The 8,838-nt window shown below is 45.5% G+C and overlaps 1 long non-coding RNA gene across 1 annotated transcript; it reads right to left on the bottom strand.

The window, feature by feature from the left end:
• Window positions 1-1,215: 1,215 nt before the first annotated feature.
• LOC134956936 (uncharacterized) lies at window positions 1,216-2,441 on the bottom strand. The gene is made up of 4 exons (XR_010186312.1): window positions 2,212-2,441; window positions 2,000-2,059; window positions 1,361-1,384; window positions 1,216-1,245 (listed from the first exon to the last, which is right to left on the bottom strand). It is a non-coding gene; the product is annotated as an uncharacterized LOC134956936 (long non-coding RNA).
• Between the last annotated feature and the right edge of the window lie 6,397 nt (window positions 2,442-8,838).

Here is an 8,838-nt window from a genome sequence, read left to right as displayed (position 1 = left end):
GCAGAGGAGGCCTGGACGACCGCAGCGGACTGGACGAAGTCAGCGGCATGGAGGACCGCAGAGGAGGCCTGGAGGACCGCAGAGGAGGCCTGGAGGACCGCAGAGGAGGCCTGGAGGACCGCAGAGGAGGCCTGGAGGACCGCAGAGGAGGCCTGGACGACCGCAGAGGAGGCCTGGACGACCGCAGCGGACTGGACGAAGTCAGCGGCATGGAGGACCGCAGAGGAGGCCTGGAGGACCGCAGAGGAGGCATGGAGGACCGCAGAGGAGGCCTGGAGGACCGCAGAGGAGGCCTGGAGGACCGCAGAGGAGGCCTGGAGGACCGCAGAAGAGACCTGGAGGACCGCAGAGGAGGCACCATCACCCCTCAACCATAGCAGTCGTCATTTTGGTGCTCCTCCAACTTACTGTACTGTATGTTTAAAATAGCAACAGTGTGCACATTCGGTGTGCATCCCAAAACGGTGCATGTTCTTGCTGGGAAGGGGCAAGGCCACACAGTAATTCCCCAATCTGAAATGACGCCACACAGTACTGCAACTTTATTCACAACATATCATGCAATAGTGTCTCTTTTTCTCGTTACATCATATGATAGTACCACATTACTCCTCAAAGTATTCCCACTTATTCACATTGCATCACATCATATTGCTCTTTGTTCACATTAGACCACACAGTAGTGCCCTTGCTACAGTATATGTTACACAACAAAGTACTGTATACACATAATGCTGCACATTAGTAATGCATTTTGTATGCACAGAATATACTGTAGGCATGCTGCATATCATATTAATCAGCAGAAGCTGCTTGTGCCCCTGGGCATTTGGCAAGTATGCCTATGCCTAGGGCAGGCTCAGACTGGAGATCAGTACGTAATCCCGCTGGACGGGATCCCGGCAGTCAAAATACAGACGCCGGAATCCCGACCACACAATCCCGACAGGGGCGGCGAGCGGAAAGCAGCCCCTTGCATGCTTGCTTCGCTCGCCACGCGGTGGGCACGGTGCCTCGCTACGCTCTACACACTATTATATCAGTAGTCAGGAAACGCAGCATGCATTTGTGGAGTGAAGAGGGTGAAAAAGGATAGAAAGTACAGTTTGTACTGTAAGGTTATGTCAGAGGGTGTGAAGATGATCAGCTCAGTGTTATACATGTTACAGTAAGTTAGAATACAGTACAGTGCATTATGTATTTCTATTTTATTACCAGGTGTCTCCTCCACTGGTTGGCGACGGACTGTAAAAAGATAAAATACAGTTAGTCATATCAGTTGGACTTAAAGTAATGTTGGAGAAAAAAAATACTGTAATTGCAGTACCAACTATTGCTACTGTACAGTATATTTATTTACCAAAATGGTATTCTGGCTCGTCGTCTGTGGGTAAAAGAGAAGAATATTATAAGATACAGTATACAGTAAAAAGTATAGTAATAGTAAACTAGTGTCCAGGCCTAGTGACAGGTGGGTAAAAAAAAGGTATGCTTGTGACAGGCATGGTGATTCCAAGGGACCCCACCGAGACCATCAGAAAATTTGTGAGTGGCCCGTATGCCGGTGATTATGACTAGACTAAGGTAGCAACTCTTTTTTGCTTTGAATTATGCATACTGTACAGTACTGTACTGTATGTGCATATTGTACAGTACACTTAAAATATTTAGCAGTTACTGTAGTGGTAATTTGTAGTGGCAAATATGAGAATTCTAACTACAGTATATGAAGATACTTCTCTGACAATTACAAATATTACCTACTGTACTGCATTATCGTCTGTAAGTGTAACTACTGTAGATAAATGTTAATGTGGAATGTGATTGGTTGCTACTGTATGGGCAATATCACCAGTTCAAACAAAAACAATCATCTAAAGTCCCCCATCCACTATTCCGATTTGTGCAATTTTTATCCGATTTCTACGCATTTTCCAGAAAAATCTGATGAAAAGTGCTACTCTGGTGGAATCAAATCAATGTCAGTGATAATTCTTACCACTAAATGCCGCCTCATCATATGCATCATCCTCCTCGGCGGCCTGTTCCAGTGTAGGAACTATGAAAAAACATTAATGCGAAAAAAAAGGTTCATTCCAGGAAATACACTACTTTACACCTAACCGCTAGAATCCTGACTGCTGGTCATGCAAACCCAACCCATTGGTTTAACACAATGTACAGTACAGTACAATACTTTAGTTTACTTACCAAGTTGGGGAGAGGGCTTTTTCTCCCCTTCCTCATCCCCTTCCTCATCACTGTCAATAATCACTGAGTGGAAAATAAAAAAATATTATAAACAAAATACAGTAGAGTACAGTTACTACAAAATTGCACAGTAGTACAGTGCTACAGGAGGCAGAGATATATTCATAATACAGTAGGAGCAGAATGACTGTCCAGTGGTAGGGGACATACAGTACTGTACTGTGCCTGTATTTAACTCGTGTTGGAGGAGAGGCGATTTCGCACACAGAGGCGAAAAGGGGTCTTCACAGTGAGGGAAATACTGTACAGTACATGTTTGGAATTCCCTGCCTGAAAAGTAATAAAAGTGGACTTGGTCAATACTTTTAAGAATGGGCTTGTGAAAATCCTACTGTACTTACTATACTGTGGCGGCTCCGACGACTCAGAGTCCACGTACAGTAAGTGACATCTGTGTTGAATATAAAAAAAACAAAAAGAAAAGTCAATGGGATTTCTGCAATCAGGATACCGCTGTCGGTCACTTGACTGCTGGAATCCTGACCACTGGTCACGCAAACCCAAGCCATTGGTACTGTTAATAAATCAATGAATGTAGAATGTAGAGTACTGTACAGTAGATTACAATTCTTACCAGGCTGGCCTGAAGGCTCCCCCATTTCCTCCTCCTCTGTATCAATAACGAGGCGGTCTGTGTGTACAAGATAACAAGTATTGTAAAATAAAAAAATTACAGTAATACTGTAGGAAACTAGTGTGTCTGTAACAAAAATAATGATTACCACTTCCAGAGCTCTGCTGGTCAGACGGTGTTGGTGGTGGTGGTGGTGGTGGTGGTGGTGGTGGTGGTACTGTGAGAAAAAACAACAGTGCTGTAAGTGAAGGTGTCAATTTGAAACATGTACTGTACAGTATCCAGGACACATGTACAGTAGTGTAACAACGATGACAGTAGCACCAGAATTCTCGTTACACAATACCTGGCAGCGCAGCAGCAGGTGGTGGTGGTGGTGGTGGTGGTGGTGGTGGTACTGTGGGAAAAAAAATAACAGTACTGTAAGTGAAGCTGTCAATTGGAAACATGTACTGCACAGTATCCAGGACACATGTACAGTAGTGTAACAACGATGACAGTAGCACCAGAATTCTCGTTACACAATACCTGGCAGCGCAGCAGCAGGTGGTGGTGGTGGTGGTGGTGGTGGTGGTACTGTGGGAAAAAAAATAACAGTACTGTAAGTGAAGCTGTCAATTGGAAACATGTACTGCACAGTATCCAGGACACATGTACAGTAGTGTAACAACGATGACAGTAGCACCAGAATTCTCGTTACACAATACCTGGCAGCGCAGCAGCAGGTGGTGGTGGTGGTGGTGGTGGTGGTGGTGGTGGTGGTGGTGGTACTGTGGGAAAAAAAATAACAGTACTGTAAGTGAAGCTGTCAATTGGAAACATGTACTGCACAGTATCCAGGACACATGTACAGTAGTGTAACAACGATGACAGTAGCACCAGAATTCTCGTTACACAATACCTGGCAGCGCAGCAGCAGGTGGTGGTGGTGGTGGTGGTGGTGGTGGTGGTACTGTAGGTTGCATTTAGCGTAAAGAATCGCTCCTGCAGATGTACTTTGATTTATGTGAAACCTGTGTGCATCCTTCCATTGGATGTACTGTATTGGAGATAATTTTTTTTTTTTTAAAGTGAATGTCACGGGAACACATTAAAAATAAGGTTGGCACTTCCTTCCCATTGGTGTTGGTTTACAGTATGCCGTAGTGTACTCGGACGCTCATGTAATTGCATTTCAAAGGCACAGTATTTTCCATCGTCTCCCCCCTACCCCCATCGCCCTTCCCCCCTGGGGGCCTGCACAGGGAGGAAATTCAGGTCCTGTGCAATACACAAACGCTGAAGATCTACTGTACAGTACTGTTTTGCTCAGTTGGTAGCGTCAGAATACACTCATTTCATTCCCGCTGTTTAGGTGCATTTAGCGTAAAGAATCGCTCCTGCAGATGTACTTTGATTTATGTGAAACCTGTGTGCATCCTTCCATTGACTGTCTTACAATGTAAATAAAATAATACAGTGCATTATTACAGAAAAAAAAAAAAAAAAGAAAGAAAGCACATCAGGTCTCGAACCCTGGACTCCCAGCGAGGGAGGTGGGAGCCTTCACCCCTAGCCCACGACGCCTCATGAGAGATTTCCAATTTCATGTGTGAAAGTACTGCAAACAGCGCCCGGCCCCCGCCCCATTGCTGTTGGTTTATGCCTTAGAGGACTCGGACGCTCGCATTTGTAAAGCACGGTGTTTTCCTCCGCCTCCTGCTAGCCTGTTGCCCTTCCCCCATGGGAGCCTGCACAGATCATGCAGTAGACAGGGAGGGAATGCAGGTCATGTGCAATACACAAACGCCCACTGTAGTACTATTTTGCTCACTTACAGTACCGTACTGTACTGTAGGTTGCATTTAGCGTAAAGAATCGCTCCTGCAGATGTACTTTGATTTATGTGAAACCTGTGTGCATCCTTCCATTGGATGTACTGTATTGGAGATAATTTTTTTTTTTTTAAAGTGAATGTCACGGGAACACATTAAAAATAAGGTTGGCACTTCCTTCCCATTGGTGTTGGTTTACAGTATGCCGTAGTGTACTCGGATGCTCATGTAATTGCATTTCAAAGGCACAGTATTTTCCATCGTCTCCCCCCTACCCCCATCGCCCTTCCCCCCTGGGGGCCTGCACAGGGAGGAAATTCAGGTCCTGTGCAATACACAAACGCTGAAGATCTACTGTACAGTACTGTTTTGCTCAGTTGGTAGCGTCAGAATACACTCATTTCATTCCCGCTGTTTAGGTGCATTTAGCGTAAAGAATCGCTCCTGCAGATGTACTTTGATTTATGTGAAACCTGTGTGCATCCTTCCATTGACTGTCTTACAATGTAAATAAAATAATACAGTGCATTATTACAGAAAAAAAAAAAAAAAAGAAAGAAAGCACATCAGGTCTCGAACCCTGGACTCCCAGCGAGGGAGGTGGGAGCCTTCACCCCTAGCCCACGACGCCTCATGAGAGATTTCCAATTTCATGTGTGAAAGTACTGCAAACAGCGCCCGGCCCCCGCCCCATTGCTGTTGGTTTATGCCTTAGAGGACTCGGACGCTCGCATTTGTAAAGCACGGTGTTTTCCTCCGCCTCCTGCTAGCCTGTTGCCCTTCCCCCATGGGAGCCTGCACAGATCATGCAGTAGACAGGGAGGGAATGCAGGTCATGTGCAATACACAAACGCCCACTGTAGTACTATTTTGCTCACTTACAGTACCGTACTGTACTGTAGGTTGCATTTAGCGTAAAGAATCGCTCCTGCAGATGTACTTTGATTTATGTGAAACCTGTGTGCATCCTTCCATTGGATGTACTGTATTGGAGATAATTTTTTTTTTTTTAAAGTGAATGTCACGGGAACACATTAAAAATAAGGTTGGCACTTCCTTCCCATTGGTGTTGGTTTACAGTATGCCGTAGTGTACTCGGACGCTCATGTAATTGCATTTCAAAGGCACAGTATTTTCCATCGTCTCCCCCCTACCCCCATCGCCCTTCCCCCCTGGGGGCCTGCACAGGGAGGAAATTCAGGTCCTGTGCAATACACAAACGCTGAAGATCTACTGTACAGTACTGTTTTGCTCAGTTGGTAGCGTCAGAATACACTCATTTCATTCCCGCTGTTTAGGTGCATTTAGCGTAAAGAATCGCTCCTGCAGATGTACTTTGATTTATGTGAAACCTGTGTGCATCCTTCCATTGACTGTCTTACAATGTAAATAAAATAATACAGTGCATTATTACAGAAAAAAAAAAAAAAAAGAAAGAAAGCACATCAGGTCTCGAACCCTGGACTCCCAGCGAGGGAGGTGGGAGCCTTCACCCCTAGCCCACGACGCCTCATGAGAGATTTCCAATTTCATGTGTGAAAGTACTGCAAACAGCGCCCGGCCCCCGCCCCATTGCTGTTGGTTTATGCCTTAGAGGACTCGGACGCTCGCATTTGTAAAGCACGGTGTTTTCCTCCGCCTCCTGCTAGCCTGTTGCCCTTCCCCCATGGGAGCCTGCACAGATCATGCAGTAGACAGGGAGGGAATGCAGGTCATGTGCAATACACAAACGCCCACTGTAGTACTATTTTGCTCACTTACAGTACCGTACTGTACTGTAGGTTGCATTTAGCGTAAAGAATCGCTCCTGCAGATGTACTTTGATTTATGTGAAACCTGTGTGCATCCTTCCATTGGATGTACTGTATTGGAGATAATTTTTTTTTTTTAAAGTGAATGTCACGGGAACACATTAAAAATAAGGTTGGCACTTCCTTCCCATTGGTGTTGGTTTACAGTATGCCGTAGTGTACTCGGACGCTCATGTAATTGCATTTCAAAGGCACAGTATTTTCCATCGTCTCCCCCCTACCCCCATCGCCCTTCCCCCCTGGGGGCCTGCACAGGGAGGAAATTCAGGTCCTGTGCAATACACAAACGCTGAAGATCTACTGTACAGTACTGTTTTGCTCAGTTGGTAGCGTCAGAATACACTCATTTCATTCCCGCTGTTTAGGTGCATTTAGCGTAAAGAATCGCTCCTGCAGATGTACTTTGATTTATGTGAAACCTGTGTGCATCCTTCCATTGACTGTCTTACAATGTAAATAAAATAATACAGTGCATTATTACAGAAAAAAAAAAAAAAAAGAAAGAAAGCACATCAGGTCTCGAACCCTGGACTCCCAGCGAGGGAGGTGGGAGCCTTCACCCCTAGCCCACGACGCCTCATGAGAGATTTCCAATTTCATGTGTGAAAGTACTGCAAACAGCGCCCGGCCCCCGCCCCATTGCTGTTGGTTTATGCCTTAGAGGACTCGGACGCTCGCATTTGTAAAGCACGGTGTTTTCCTCCGCCTCCTGCTAGCCTGTTGCCCTTCCCCCATGGGAGCCTGCACAGATCATGCAGTAGACAGGGAGGGAATGCAGGTCATGTGCAATACACAAACGCCCACTGTAGTACTATTTTGCTCACTTACAGTACCGTACTGTACTGTAGGTTGCATTTAGCGTAAAGAATCGCTCCTGCAGATGTACTTTGATTTATGTGAAACCTGTGTGCATCCTTCCATTGGATGTACTGTATTGGAGATAATTTTTTTTTTTTTAAAGTGAATGTCACGGGAACACATTAAAAATAAGGTTGGCACTTCCTTCCCATTGGTGTTGGTTTACAGTATGCCGTAGTGTACTCGGACGCTCATGTAATTGCATTTCAAAGGCACAGTATTTTCCATCGTCTCCCCCCTACCCCCATCGCCCTTCCCCCCTGGGGGCCTGCACAGGGAGGAAATTCAGGTCCTGTGCAATACACAAACGCTGAAGATCTACTGTACAGTACTGTTTTGCTCAGTTGGTAGCGTCAGAATACACTCATTTCATTCCCGCTGTTTAGGTGCATTTAGCGTAAAGAATCGCTCCTGCAGATGTACTTTGATTTATGTGAAACCTGTGTGCATCCTTCCATTGACTGTCTTACAATGTAAATAAAATAATACAGTGCATTATTACAGAAAAAAAAAAAAAAAAGAAAGAAAGCACATCAGGTCTCGAACCCTGGACTCCCAGCGAGGGAGGTGGGAGCCTTCACCCCTAGCCCACGACGCCTCATGAGAGATTTCCAATTTCATGTGTGAAAGTACTGCAAACAGCGCCCGGCCCCCGCCCCATTGCTGTTGGTTTATGCCTTAGAGGACTCGGACGCTCGCATTTGCTAGTCCTCCATTCCCATTATGCATTAGCGAACTCAGACGCTCATATATTTTAAAAGCACAGTGTTTATACATTGTACTGTACATTCTTCCTTTTACACAATTACTGTAGTTGCGTCTCCATACACATACTGTACAGTACTCCATACTTTTTTCCACCGCCTCCCGTTACGCCTACAGTATTGCCAGAGCTGTAGATCAATCCGCCGCTATACTGTACGATCGAAAGTACTGGATTAGTGGAGCATTAGCGACACAGTGGTGGAGATGTGTAATGCATGATGAGTATCTAGATCGTCTCAACGCGCCTGCCTGTGATGAAACTCAGCTATCGCATTAGCGTGGCTAGACGCCCGTCTCGGCGGAGAAACAGTCAAGATAAAGGTGGCTACATCTGTAACAAAGCAATGAGGAAGGCTATTCAGATGCTTGGTTGCATAGGGAGTGAAAACAACAGCAAAAGGAAAGATGTAATAATGCCACTGTATAAGTCTTTGGTACCGCCTTATCTGGAATACTGTGTTCAAATCTGGAGGCCATGCCGTCAGAAGGATATTCATACATTAGAGCAGGCATTCCCAACCGCGGTCCTCAAGGCACACCAACAGTGCAGGTTTTAGTGATATCCCGGCTTGAACACAGGTGACTTAATGAGTACCTCAGTTATTTTGATTTAATCATCTGTGCTGAAGCCTGGATATCACTAAAACCTGCACTGTTGGTGTGCCTTGAGGACCGCGGTCGTGATTGCCTGCATTAGAGACTGTACAAAAAAGGGCAAATAAAATGGTGCATGGCCTATATCACA

The sequence above is a fragment of the Pseudophryne corroboree genome, chromosome 9 (assembly GCF_028390025.1).
Source record: "Pseudophryne corroboree isolate aPseCor3 chromosome 9, aPseCor3.hap2, whole genome shotgun sequence".
NCBI lineage: Eukaryota > Metazoa > Chordata > Amphibia > Anura > Myobatrachidae > Pseudophryne > Pseudophryne corroboree.
This window is presented reverse-complemented; position numbering and strand designations above follow the sequence as displayed.